The 12,847-nt window shown below is 41.7% G+C and overlaps 1 protein-coding gene across 1 annotated transcript in view; it reads right to left on the bottom strand.

The window, feature by feature from the left end:
- ANKS1B (ankyrin repeat and sterile alpha motif domain containing 1B) overlaps window positions 1-12,847 on the bottom strand; it is a 457,036-nt gene that overhangs the window by 212,810 nt on the left and 231,379 nt on the right. The gene's annotated exons all lie outside the window — the stretch shown is intronic.

A 12,847-nucleotide genomic window follows, 5' to 3' on the forward strand; every position in this document is an offset into this window, starting at 1 on the left:
GAAGGAGGTCCTACTGCTGGAGGCAGTGATAAGCAGGTGATATGAATCCAAATCTCAGTGGATCCCCACTATACTATGAAATTATTCTATCTAATAAAAATTCCTCTGGTAGGACAAAGAGCTTTCAGTTGCCTGTCATTTTTTCAGGATTTTTATTCACATCCAAGGGGTAAATGTGTACACCCTTATTCTGGCTTCAATGAAAGTTACTAACATTTCAGAAAAAAGGAGTTATTTTTTTAGAACAATTTCTGTGCTTGCCTCAGGAACTTTCACAGTATAATAGTAACACTACACTCACCACCTATGAGTAATCATTTTCACTGTTTTCATCTAGAAAGAAAAAAAACCTTGAAAATTTATGTGACACCATGACCAATCAAAATATTTTATTTAATTCAGTAAAGATTTTAGACTACTGTTAAAAACTAGTATACTAAGCATATATATATAAAAATGTATACTACATAGTCTTACTAAAAATACTATGAAAGCCCAACCCTTTATGCTACAATTCCTGGCACCATAAAAACAAATATACATAATTACAAATTTCAGAAAATCTTTGTACAGCTCTGTGCTAAGCAACACTGGACTAGAAAACCAGCAGAACTGGGTAACAGAGAAATATTTGAAGAAACTGTTCAAAAAAGATTTGACAGAACACTCACAGCACAGGGATATCTCAAGAAGTTAAATATAGCCGTTAAATAAATGGAAACCATAATTTTATAGATTTTTGTAACTGCTGCAAGGTCCTGTGGAGAGCTGTGGAAATGAAACGCCTATACTGACACTGTAGTAAACGATCATATTTTTGAAATTATGAATCTTGAAAGTATACATGATGGAATGTTAAGGATTACTCCTGGGGTTATTTTACAAATCAGATTCAACCTCAGACAGTATGGCACTTTCTCTTCTGTTTTCTTTTCCCTAGTTGGGCTCAGAGGCTCCCTTGCCTCCAAAGCACCAGATTTTAGAGTGGTCTCCTCCTTTGTACAGCTTAACAGGTGATTTTCCTTCTCTCCTTCCTGTTCTTTCTAGCTTCATTTTATAATGCCTTTTCTACACTCCTTATTTATCTCACTTCTACTTATTCTCCTTGTAAGTTATGTGATGCCCATAGGAAGATTTGAGGAACTACAGGCCTGTCAGCCTGACCTCGGTGCCGGGGAAGTTTATGGAGCAGATCATCATCAAAGGGTTGTGTTGAATGGAGTTAAATCCAGTTGGTGGCCGGTCACAAGTGGTGTTCCCCAGGGCTCGGTACTGGGGCTGGTCTTGTTTAATATATTTATCAATGATCTGGACAAGGGGATTGAGTACACCCTCAGCAAGTTTGCAGGCAACACCAAGTGGGGCAGGAGTGTTGATCTGATTGAGGGTAGGAAGATTCTACAGAGGAATCTGGACAGGCTGGATCGATGGGCTGAGGCCAATGGTATGAGGTTTAACAAAGCCAAGTGCCGGGTCCTGCACTTGGGTCACAACAACCCCATGCAACTCTACAGGCTTGGGGAAGAGTGGCTGGAAAGCTGCCCTGTGGAAAAGGACCTGGGGGTGTTGGTCGACAGCCGGCTGAAGATGAGCCAGCAGTGTGCCCAGGTGGCCACGAAGGCCAACAGCATCCTGGCCTGTATCAGAAACAGTGTGGCCAGCAGGAGTAGGGAGGGGATTGGACCTTTGTACTCGGCACTGGTGAGGCCGCACCTCAAATCCTGTGTTCAGTTTTGGGCCCCTCACTACAAGAAAGACATGGAGGTGCTGGAGCGTGTCCAGAGAAGGGCAATGAAGCTGGTGAAAGGTCTAGGCCACAAGTCTTATGAGGAGCGGTTGAGAGAACTGGGGTTGTTCAGCCTGGAGAAGAGGAGGCTGAGGGGAGACCTTATTGTTCTCTACAACTACCTGAAAGGAGGTTGTAAAGAGGTGGGTGTCAGTCTCTTCTCCCAAGTGACAAGTCATAGAACAAGAGGAAATGGCCTCAAGTTGCACCAGGGGAGGTTTAGATTGGATATCATGAAAAATTTCTTCGCTGAAAGGGTTGTCAGGCATTGGAATGGGCTGCCCACGGAGATGGTTGAGTCACCACCTCTGGAGGTATTTAAAAGACATCTGGATGAGGTGCTTAGGGACATGGTTTAGTGGTAGACTTAGCAGTGTTAGATTAACGGTTGGACTTGATGATCTTAAAGGTCTTTTCCAACCTATGTGATTCTATGATTCTAAGTTACGATCATTTGCTCTTTTGTCATCCTTCATTTGCAGCTTCAAGAATCTGTTGTTTTGTTTCACATCTGCCTTTTTCCTTTTACTTATTTTTTTCTCCCGCTTCACCTTTCAAGCCTTTTAAAACAAGTAAAAAATTTTCATTTTAAAATTAAATTACTTACCTGAGATTAAATTATACCCTGAGATTCTTCTAGAGTTGAGTCTAGGTTGGATTTAGATATTTGAGGGAATCCTAACTTAACTTCAACATTTTTTACTTCAAGATTAGTTACAGGACAATATCTGCTACATGCATTAGCTCTTCAATGTTAACCAGCAGCTAATCGTAAAGATGACACTCTAAATCTGTACTGGAAAAGGTATGTTTAAATGGGAGCAAAGGTAACTTGAAGCTCTTACTAAAAAATAACACTGAACTACCCCTCACCTATTTCTTTCCTAGAACATTTAAAATCTCAGAAAATAGTAATTTATAAATCAGACACAACTTACCACATTTCACTGATATGATAAGACAAAATTATAATAATGAATAAAAACCAGAGGTGTCAGGGCTCTGAGGGCACCAATGGGCCTTGCTGTCCAAGCCCAGCATCTCCCCAGGCCTCTCTCATCCTGGCCATGGCCCAGGACCCCACTTCAGCTCAACCTGGAGCCATCAGTCCCTGCCCCAGCAACACCACTGCTGTGCCAGTCTCTGGCCCTGCCTCTGGTCCTAACTACTGGATGGATGTTGAACCTACACTGTAGGTAGTTCGTCTCCTGGATGGACCCCTCAGACATACATAGTGGCTTTTTTCCAGTCCTGTCTTCAGCCCTGACTCGTGCATGACTATCAACCCATGTTACAGCCTTGTCTCCATTCCTATCTCTAACCCAATCTCCTTTTGCTCCTGGCTGGGCTCCCTCAGTGGACCCTGGACCTGAGTCATCTCTCAGGAGCCTGTCTGGGGTGGTCAGTGGAGCATGTTACCAGTTCCTGGCTCTGCCCACTGGGTGCAGACCCCATGGGACTGCGCCCCATACGTGAGGGCACAGCTCACTGCCATTAGAGAACAACTGGCCCTCTCTGCTCCCTGACAAAAAGTCAGGTCCTCAACAGGAACTTGCTTTATTACATAAAAACTCTATAACCACCTTCTGTAATATTTACCCTCTGCTAACACAGGCTCTGCACCACCAAAAGAGAAATGTAGCATCTTTCAAAGAATAATAAAGACGTTACTTGAGTGGGTGGCATGCTGGAACAGCTCTGGCAACTCACTGGACTGTTTGCATATGGATGAGGTTATATAAAACCTGTTCATCCTGTCCATGAGCTCTCTCATGCCGACTGCTCAACTCATTCTTCCACCTCTAGAGTAGGAAACCTGAACTGGCCTCCCCTACCCACAGACGGAGCCTCAGATCCTGTTTCAGGAATCTGTGTTAATGCCTACAGACAGTGCAAACACCTCTCACGGCACTGTACTTAGTCCTGCATTGCTTTTTGTTTTACAAATTCTAGTGATAGAAATGCAACTTTCCAGACAAGTTTAATACTAGGGCTTCTCCCCGCAAAAAGGTGGCGGGATCAATAGCCCAACTGAAGTGCATCTACACCAATGCCCGCATGACGGGCAATAAAGAGGAGACACTGGAAGCCATTGTGCAGCAGGAAAACTGTGATATAGTTGCCATCACAGAAACATGGTGGGATGACTCGCACAACTGGAGTGCTGCAATGGATGGCTATAAACTCTTCAGAAGAGATAGGCAAGGAAGGAGAGGCAATGGGGTAGCCCTGTATGCTAGGAAGTGTTTTGATTGCCTAGAGCTTAACAATGGTGACGACAGGGTTGAGTGTTTATGGCTAAGAATCAGGGGGAAGGCCAACAAGGAAGATATCATGGTGGGAGTCTGTTACAGACCACCCAAACAGGATGAAGAGCCAGAGAAAATATTCTATAAGCAGCTGAGAAAAGTCTCACAATCGCTAGACCTGGTTCTCACAGGGGACTTCAACTTACCAGATGTCTGCTAGAAATACAATACAGGAGAGAGGAAACAGTCTAGGAGTTTCCTGGAGTGTGTGGAAGATAACTTCCTGACACAGCTAGTAAATGAACCAACTAGGGAAGGTGCCCCGCTGGACCTGTTGTTTGTGAGCAGAGAAGGACTTGTGGGTGATGTGATGGTTGGAGCCCGTCTTGGACATACCAATCACAAAATGACAGACTTTGATTCTTGGAGAAGTAAGAAGGGGGGTCAGCAGAACTGCCACCTTGGACTTCCGGAGGGCTTTACTTTTGCCTTTTTAGGAGCCTGGTAGACAGAATCCCTTGGGAGGCAGTCCTGAAATGCAAAGGAATCCAGAAAGGCAGGACACTCTTCAAGAAGGAAATCTTAAAGGTGCAGGAGCAGGCCATCCCCATGTGCCAAAAGATGAGCCGTCGGGGAAGAAGAACGGCCTGGCTGAAGAGAGAGCTTTGGCTGGAACTCAGGGAAAAAAAGGAGAGTTTATGGGCTTTGGAAGAAGGGGCAGGCCACTCAGGAGGACTACAAGGATGTTGTGAGGTTATACAGGGAGAAAATGAGAAGGGCCAAAGCCCAACTAGAAATTAATGTGGCTACTGCCGTAAAAGACAATAAAAAATGTTTCTATAAATACATTAACAACAAAAGGAGGGCTAAGGAGAATCTCCATCCTTTATTGGATGCGGGGGGAAACACAGTGACAGAGGATGAGGAAAAGGCTGAATTACTTAATGCTTTCTTTGCCTCAGTCTTTAATAGTAAGACGAGTTGTTCTCTGGGTACCCAGCGCTCTGAGCTGGAAGACAGGGACGGGGAGCAGAATGAACCCCCACAGTCCAAGGGGAAATGGTTAGTGACCTGCTAGACCCAGATAGACACACACAAGTCTGAGGGGCCGGACGGGATCCACCCAAGGGTACTGAGGGAGCTGGCTGAAGTGCTCACCAAGCCACTTTCCATCATCTACCAGCAGTCCTGTCTAACTGGGGAGGTTCCAGTTGACTGGAGGTTAGCAAATGTGATGCCCATCCACAAGAAGGGCCTGAAGGAGGATTTGAGGAACCACAAGCCTGTCAGCCTGACCTTGGTGCCGGGAAAGATTATGGAGCAGATCATCTTGAGCGCCATCACGTGGCACGTACAGGACAACCAGGTGATCAGGCCGGTCAGCATGGGTTTATGAAAGGCAGGTCCTGCTTGACTAACCCGATCTCCTTCTATAACAAGGTCACCCACTTAGTGGACGAGGGAAAGGCTGTGGATGTTGTCTACCTAGACTTTAGTAAGCCTTTAACACAGTTTCCCACAGCATTCTCCTGGAGAAACTGGCTGCTCATGGCTTGGACAGGCACACTTTTTGTGGGGTAAAAAACTGGCTGGACGGCCAGGCCCAAAGGGTTGTAGTGAATGGAGTTAAATCCAGTTGGCAGCCGGTCACGAGTGGTGTTCCCCAGGGCTCGGTACTGGGGCCACTTCCGTTCATTATCTTTATCAATGATGTGGATGAGGGGATCGAGTGCACCCTCCGTAAGTTTGCAGGCGACACTCAAATACCGTGTTCAGTTTTGGGCCCCTCACTCCAAGAAAGACATTGAGGTGTTGGAGCGTGTCCAGAGAAGGGCAGTGAAGCTGGTGAAAGGTCTAGGCCACAAGTCTTATGAGGAGTGGCTGAGGGAACTGGGGTTGTTCAGCCTGGAGAAGAGGAGGCTGAGGGGAGACCTTATTGCTCTCTACAACTACCTGAAAGGGGGTTGTAAAGAGGTGGGTGTCAGTCTCTTCTCCCAAGTGACAAGTCATAGAACAAGAGGAAATGGCTTCAAGTTGCACCAGGGGAGGTTTAGATTGGATATCATGAAAAATTTCTTCGCTGAAAGCGTTGTCAGGCATTGGAATGGGCTGCCCAGGGAGATGGTTGAGTCACCACCTCTGGAGGTATTTAAAAGGCATCTGGATGAGATGCTTAGGGACATGGTTTAGCAGTGGACTTGCAGTGCTATGTTAATAGTCAGAGTCAATAATCTTAAAGGTCTTTTCCAGCCTAAATGATTCTATGATTCTAATAAACTGTACTCCAGGCATCATTTCTTCTATCATTCCTTTGTCAAGGCTAATGGATCTCAGCAAGAGCTTAAGTGGTCCTACAGGTACAGGTTAGCTGAAAATGTACATGTCAGAGTGGTTTTGCTAATGTTTTGTAACGTCTTAATGATTATTTCCTATCCTAGAAACAAGACCAAAACTAGAGCTGGTTTAATAAACAAAATCAACACGTACAGTTATTCTCTCGAATTCTGGTCTAGAGCTGTTTAGCTACATTCCTTGCTATTCGCTGTTTGAAAACTTTCATAAACACGGACTTTTGCTTGCATAAATTGGAGAAGAATGGCTGGTCTTTATATGAATGCCATATTCATATGCAAATAGGGGGATTTGTGTACCAACAAGATAATTTATTCTTTGGAATTATGCTGTATAAAACATTTTAAGTAGCCTACCAGAAAACAGTAGTAGCACTAAGTAACTGAGATGGTCCATCACATCCCACAAATAGAAAACCAGTCAAATTGCAGAGTTTATAAAAAATATTTATCTAAACTCATGCATAAAGTCATGAATAAGAAATATACTTTAGAAATAAATACCAGAACAATTCACAAGTCTACACTAAATGCTATTATTATCATCTAATGCAGATTCATATTAGCAATCAATAATTTAACCTCAGCCATCTCAGTTTTGTAATAACACAATAATCTAAAATAAAGAGCTAAAGGCAGCAGTGGATAAAAGTAGAAATACAGTTTGGGGAAGTTCCTGGTATCATGGGTTATGAAGTGGGGGTGGTAAATAGCATATAGCAAATATTTTTGTAGGTTTTGAAAGCATTCTTTCTGAATATAGGGCAATGAAACAAGAAAATACTAGTTCTAGTGTTACGATCATGAACCCAGGTTAACAGTCTGAGATAGAAAGCAAATGAATACACTTTAGTTAGTTCAATATTCTAAATTACTTCCTTTTCTGTAGGTGGAACTAAAACGAGAAACAATTCTGTGTGCTGTAAATTCTATAATAAGCCAAAGATTTTTAACTAGCATGTGATGTTCTTGTGATTACTAGAAATGTGAGCTTCCAAGGATTCAAATCTATTTAAATCTAAAGACTACTAGATTAAAAAGGAAACATGAGTGAATCAACTGAACTTTCAAGAAACTGTTATTAATTCAGTTTTAGTAGACTTAGATCTCTATATAATTTATGAAAGATAAACTTCATCATAGTCTCACTTGCCACAACATCTCTAACCCTAACGTATTTGTAAGAGTAATACCCACATCATCTCATACAAAAGACCAACAAAGATATTAAACAAAGTTTTAAAGATTTGCCCTTAGTAATCCTGTTTTCACACAGTCTATTTTAGGAATATTCTGTTCTCTTTAAAGTATTTCCTGGCCACAGGTTGTGACAGTCTCATTTTTCATCAGATACTTTTAACTCCACTGAGGTGCTAATTCCTATTCTGCATACATTTTTAACCTGGTATTGAACCTGATTCTGCTTTAAGGAATAAATGCTGTTCGATTTAGTGACATCAGTTAAATTAAATATTAACATAATGGGTGTAAACGATTACATAGTTGCAAGGTTCAGCTTAAACTGCAAGGAAAAAGCTGAACCTAAGCAAGCAAATTCTGAAACTCTCAAGTAATCTGATCATTCTTTTCATGTCATTTATCGTGGCTTGAAAAAAAAAATCTCAACCTCTGGAATTACAATAGGATTATTATGACAGCATTATAGAATGAGCGCACCATTAGCTTGTCACTTTTTAGGCACACCAACAAACCCTCTGGCATTAATTTCGTGAAATACAGCCAAACTGTCCTTGTGGAGATGACACAGATGATTAGTACACCCCCTGGACTGTCGTGGTTCAGTGGAGAAACAGGCAAGACCTCAGTCCTACTGGAAATAACTTTAAAAAAAGTTTTAAACCATTTTTTTCAAGTTCTGAAGTCTGCAATCTGCCTTTGTTGATCCTTTTATCTCCCATCTAGATGGGCATAGCTCAGCAATATTCAGCCCCATGGTGCAAAAAAATACGGTATGTACAGCTCAGTGACTTCAGGGATAGGTCTGACAGAGGGAATTGACCAGGAACAGTAGATTGGAGCATTAACTTTACCATCCTCAGAAATGTTTTCAAATCCACTTAAGAGTTAGGGACCCATTTACTACCAATAGAATCCAGGAGGTAAAGAGAGTAATATTATTTTTAAGCAACTTTCACAACCAATTTATTTGAGTTCTGACTGGTTTTGTTTGTATCAGTGCAATTTTGTAAGGCTAGGGTATAGGCAGGTGTATCCAAACTTTTAAAGTAAGAATAACTTTTATTCACTTAATTTGATCTTCTGCACAGTAATGTATACAGTTGTTCTTAGCATTGTCCCCAAACATGCTTAAACATCATACTACTTCACTCTCCATTTTACTATTAGTTGTCAATATTTCAGAGCTTCATGTCCTTGGAAATCAATTAAAATCTGATTTTCTGTGTTTTGCATTCTGCATATTCATACCATTCTGCACTCTGTCTCAAAACAAATATTATGGATGTATACAAGCATGATATAGGTCTACCTCATGCTATATGTACTTATTAACATGCATGTCTTCTTCATAACTCAGTATCTCTCACTCATTCTAAAGTGAAATTATTTAATGTGAGAATATTTTCAAAATACTGAAACAAGGCTCTAAGAACAGTGGTTAAGTAAACTATTTGAATTTTCATAGATTTGGGTAGTATATTCAAACTGCACATAAATTGTTCATGTCTGTGGTCATATAGACTTCTATTCTAACCATATTTAACAGTAAGGTAAGGATCAGATATTAGGTTAATAACAACATGAAATAAGAGATGGTAGGGATTTGGTATGCATTTCTCCTCTTTCTGAGATTAAGTATTTCTACAAAATAAAAAAAAATCTTTAGGTCTGACAAACATTTTAATATATGCTCTCCAAGGAAGAAGATATCTTTTGTATTAATTCTGTGAGAAGAAAATATAGTTTGGTTACTCAGAAATAACAGTACAACTGACCAGACTGCCAAGGTTTAAACTTTTTCCAAAGGAGAAAATATCAGTACCGGAATGGGGTCTGAATCTCCTATGCTCTTTCACTAACATGTTATATCTGATGAGGGGAAATACCTCTGAAAAGTCTCAGTATATCAAGTCAGTCAAAATTACATGTTAATCCTCCAATTAAAAGAGAGTTTGTAGAAGATTCCTTTGCTTAAGCAGTCCTATTGCAGAGTCTCTAAATTTAGCACAATAGGATCTGATGGTCACAAGTAGATTACAAATAAAATTGACAAGAATTAGGCTATACATTTACTCACTGATGAATGTCAATATTTATGGTATTATAGCTCCATTTTCTCAAGTTTCTCTGTTTGCTGTCAATCTTCTCTATTCCTTCTAGAAGACATATGCCAGAAATCCTTTATTCAAGTCTGTGAATATAATGATTGAATTGCTCTGCAAACAGTTTTGGAAAAAGAAGCCTAACATTGAACATGAAAAGCATGGAGAGAGATAAAAGGTGTATGTTTATAGGCACTTATAGAGAGAGTGGAAATGTAAAAAGAAAATGCATCAGAGTTAGAGACTACATAGGTAAATATGGTCTGACTTACATTTTTACTTTATTTTCAGTTTAGCCTGTGTCTTCATTTGTATTAGGCTGTTTCAAAAACAGCTCTGATTAATTGGTGTATAAGACCATATAGCTGAATATTACATTTATGACACTACAGGGTAAAATTGCCAATATAATAGGAATACATGAATAACAGAAAATAAAAGAAATGCTTGCAGCTTTTTGCATCCAACTCCCATTGCATTTATTACAAAACATAGCTAAAAGCTCTGCAATTATCCTGCAGTTTGCCCAGTCTTCTGTAAAGTTTGTTTTGGGATTCAAGGGATCATTAATACAGATGCATCTTTATCTCTTGTTTAGGCTTTTACAATGTAGAAGTCAACAAAACAGTAATCCAATTATATGTGATTTCTTCTGTACAATTTATATGATCTTTCGGTAAGTTCAGTGGCATGCAATGCATTATGACTATCATGTTCTCAGTAAATAAATGCCCAAAATATTTCTTCTATGTATTTTACAGCTATATGGCTTCTGTTCTCCACTGTTTTATAATCTAGTTGATTACATAAACTTAAATTACCATTCAAATACTTCAAAATGCAGACATTCGTAAAAGAAATGTGAAGACTGGTATGAATAACGCATGAATAGAAATGCATGTGTGAAAGCATCAGAAGAAACAGTGCTATGAAGGGTTAAAGGTATGGTCTGTATTGATAACCAAGGACACAGCTGACAGTGGTAAAACACTAAAGAATGTGTTCCTGTGGAGAAAAGGAGGAGTGTGCTCTGATAAAACAACAGCACAGATGATTTAACAGCAGAAGACCCTACATTACATAGGAGGACAGCAACAACAAGACATATGATATTCATCTTCCTGTTATTCCAAAATGAAGACAGAGACTAGCCCTAAAATATCTGAGATATGGAAACAAAACCAAAGAGCACCACTGAAGTAAAGAAAATGTTGGATCAAAAGGACCATACCATAGCAATTGTTGACTCCTAAAGATCTATCCAAAAACCAGTTTGCTTTTGCTAAACAAAAGGAGTAAGATGCAATGAGAATGCAATAGCCAGCTTTACATGTCACACACAAGTGTGATGGGCAGCTTGGACACACGCATGCATACCTTGGTGCTTTTGGGTATTGAGTGTGAGAGTGAGTGACATTTGTAAGAGAATGTGAGTGAATGTAAACAGTTTTGCCTGAAACAAGAATCACCTTTCTCTTTCATAACATTTCGTATTGACTTTAGTTCCGTGAATTTCCCCCAGCAGTTCTGCCATTGCGACTTAAAATTCCACGTTCGCTTTGCAGTTGTTAATAAGATACAAGGAAGTGTGGAAAATCAAACCCAAATCATAGAATCATAGAATGATTTAGGTTGGAAAAGACCTTTAAGATCATCAAGTCCAACCGTTAACCTAACACTGCTAAGTCCACCACTAAACCATGTCCCTAAGCACCTCATCCAGATGCCTTTTAAATACCTCCAGAGGTGGTGACTCAACCATCTCCCTGGGCAGCCCATTCCAATGCCTGACAACCCTTTCAGCGAAGAAATTTTTCCTAATATCCAATCTAAAACTCCACTGGCACAAGTTGAGGCCATTTCTCTTTTCCTATGACTTGTCACTTGGGAGAAGAGACTGACACCCACCTCTCTACAACTTCCTTTCAGGTAGTTGTAGAGAGCAATAAGGTCTCCCCTCAGCCTCCTCTTCTCCAGGCTGAACAACCCCAGTTCCCTCAGCCACTCCTCATAAGACTTGTGGCCTAGACCTTTCACCAGCTTCATTGCCCTTCTCTGGACATGCTCCAGCACCCCCATGTCTTTCTTCTAGTGAGGGGCCCAAAACTGAACACAGTATTTGAGGTGCAGCCTCACCAGCGCCGAGTACAGGGGCACGATCACCTCCCTACTCCTGCTGGCCACACTGTTTCTGATACAGGCCAGGATGCCGTTGGCCTTCTTGGCCACCTGGGCACACTGCTGGCTCATCTTCAGCCGGCTGTCAACCAACACCCCCAGGTCCTTTTCCACAGGGCAGCTTTCCAGCCACTCTTCCCCAAGCCTGTAGTGCTGCATGGGGTTGTTGTGACCCAAGTGCAGGACCCGGCACTTGGCTTTGTTGACCCTCATCCAATTGGCCTCAGCCAATCGATCCAGCCTGTCCAGATTCCTCTGTAGAATCTTCCTACCCTCAATCAGATCAACACTCCTGCCCCACTTGGTGTCACCTGCAAACTTACTGAGGGTGCACTCGATCCCCTCACCCACATCATTGATAAAGATAATGAACGGAAGTGGCCCCAGTACCGAGCCCTGGGGAACACCACTCGTGACTGGCTGCCAACTGGATTTAACCCCATCCACTACAACCCTTTGGGCCTGGCCGTCCAGCCAGTTTTTTACCCTGCAAAGATTGTGCCTGTTCAAGCCATGAGCAGCCAGTTTCTCCAGGAGAATGCTGTGAGAAAGTGTGAAAGGCTTTACTAAAGTCCAGGTAGAAAACATCCACAGCCTTTCCCTCGTCCACTAAGTGACCTTGTCATAGAAGGAGATCGGGTTAGTCAAGCAGGACCTGCCTTTCATAAACCCATGCTGACTGGGCCTGATCACCTGGTTGTCCTGTACATGCCACGTGATGGCACTCAAGATGATCTGCTCCATAATCTTTCCCGGCACCAAGGTCAGGCTGACAGGTCTGTAGCATGGCTCTGTTCTCTCTAGTGCAGTCCTGTAATTGATGGTAAAGAGTTCACAGACTTGCAGTTTAAAAATTTCAAACTGCATATGCATTTCCTATTGAGGAAGCAACAAACAGCACTGCGAGTGGAGACCGGCTGCTAGAGCTGTCTCCTCTCATCAGTTCCCTCTTCTATCAGCTACAGAGTCAGGTTCCCTCTG

The sequence above is a fragment of the Gavia stellata genome, chromosome 4 (genome assembly GCF_030936135.1).
Source record: "Gavia stellata isolate bGavSte3 chromosome 4, bGavSte3.hap2, whole genome shotgun sequence".
Lineage (NCBI taxonomy): Eukaryota > Metazoa > Chordata > Aves > Gaviiformes > Gaviidae > Gavia > Gavia stellata.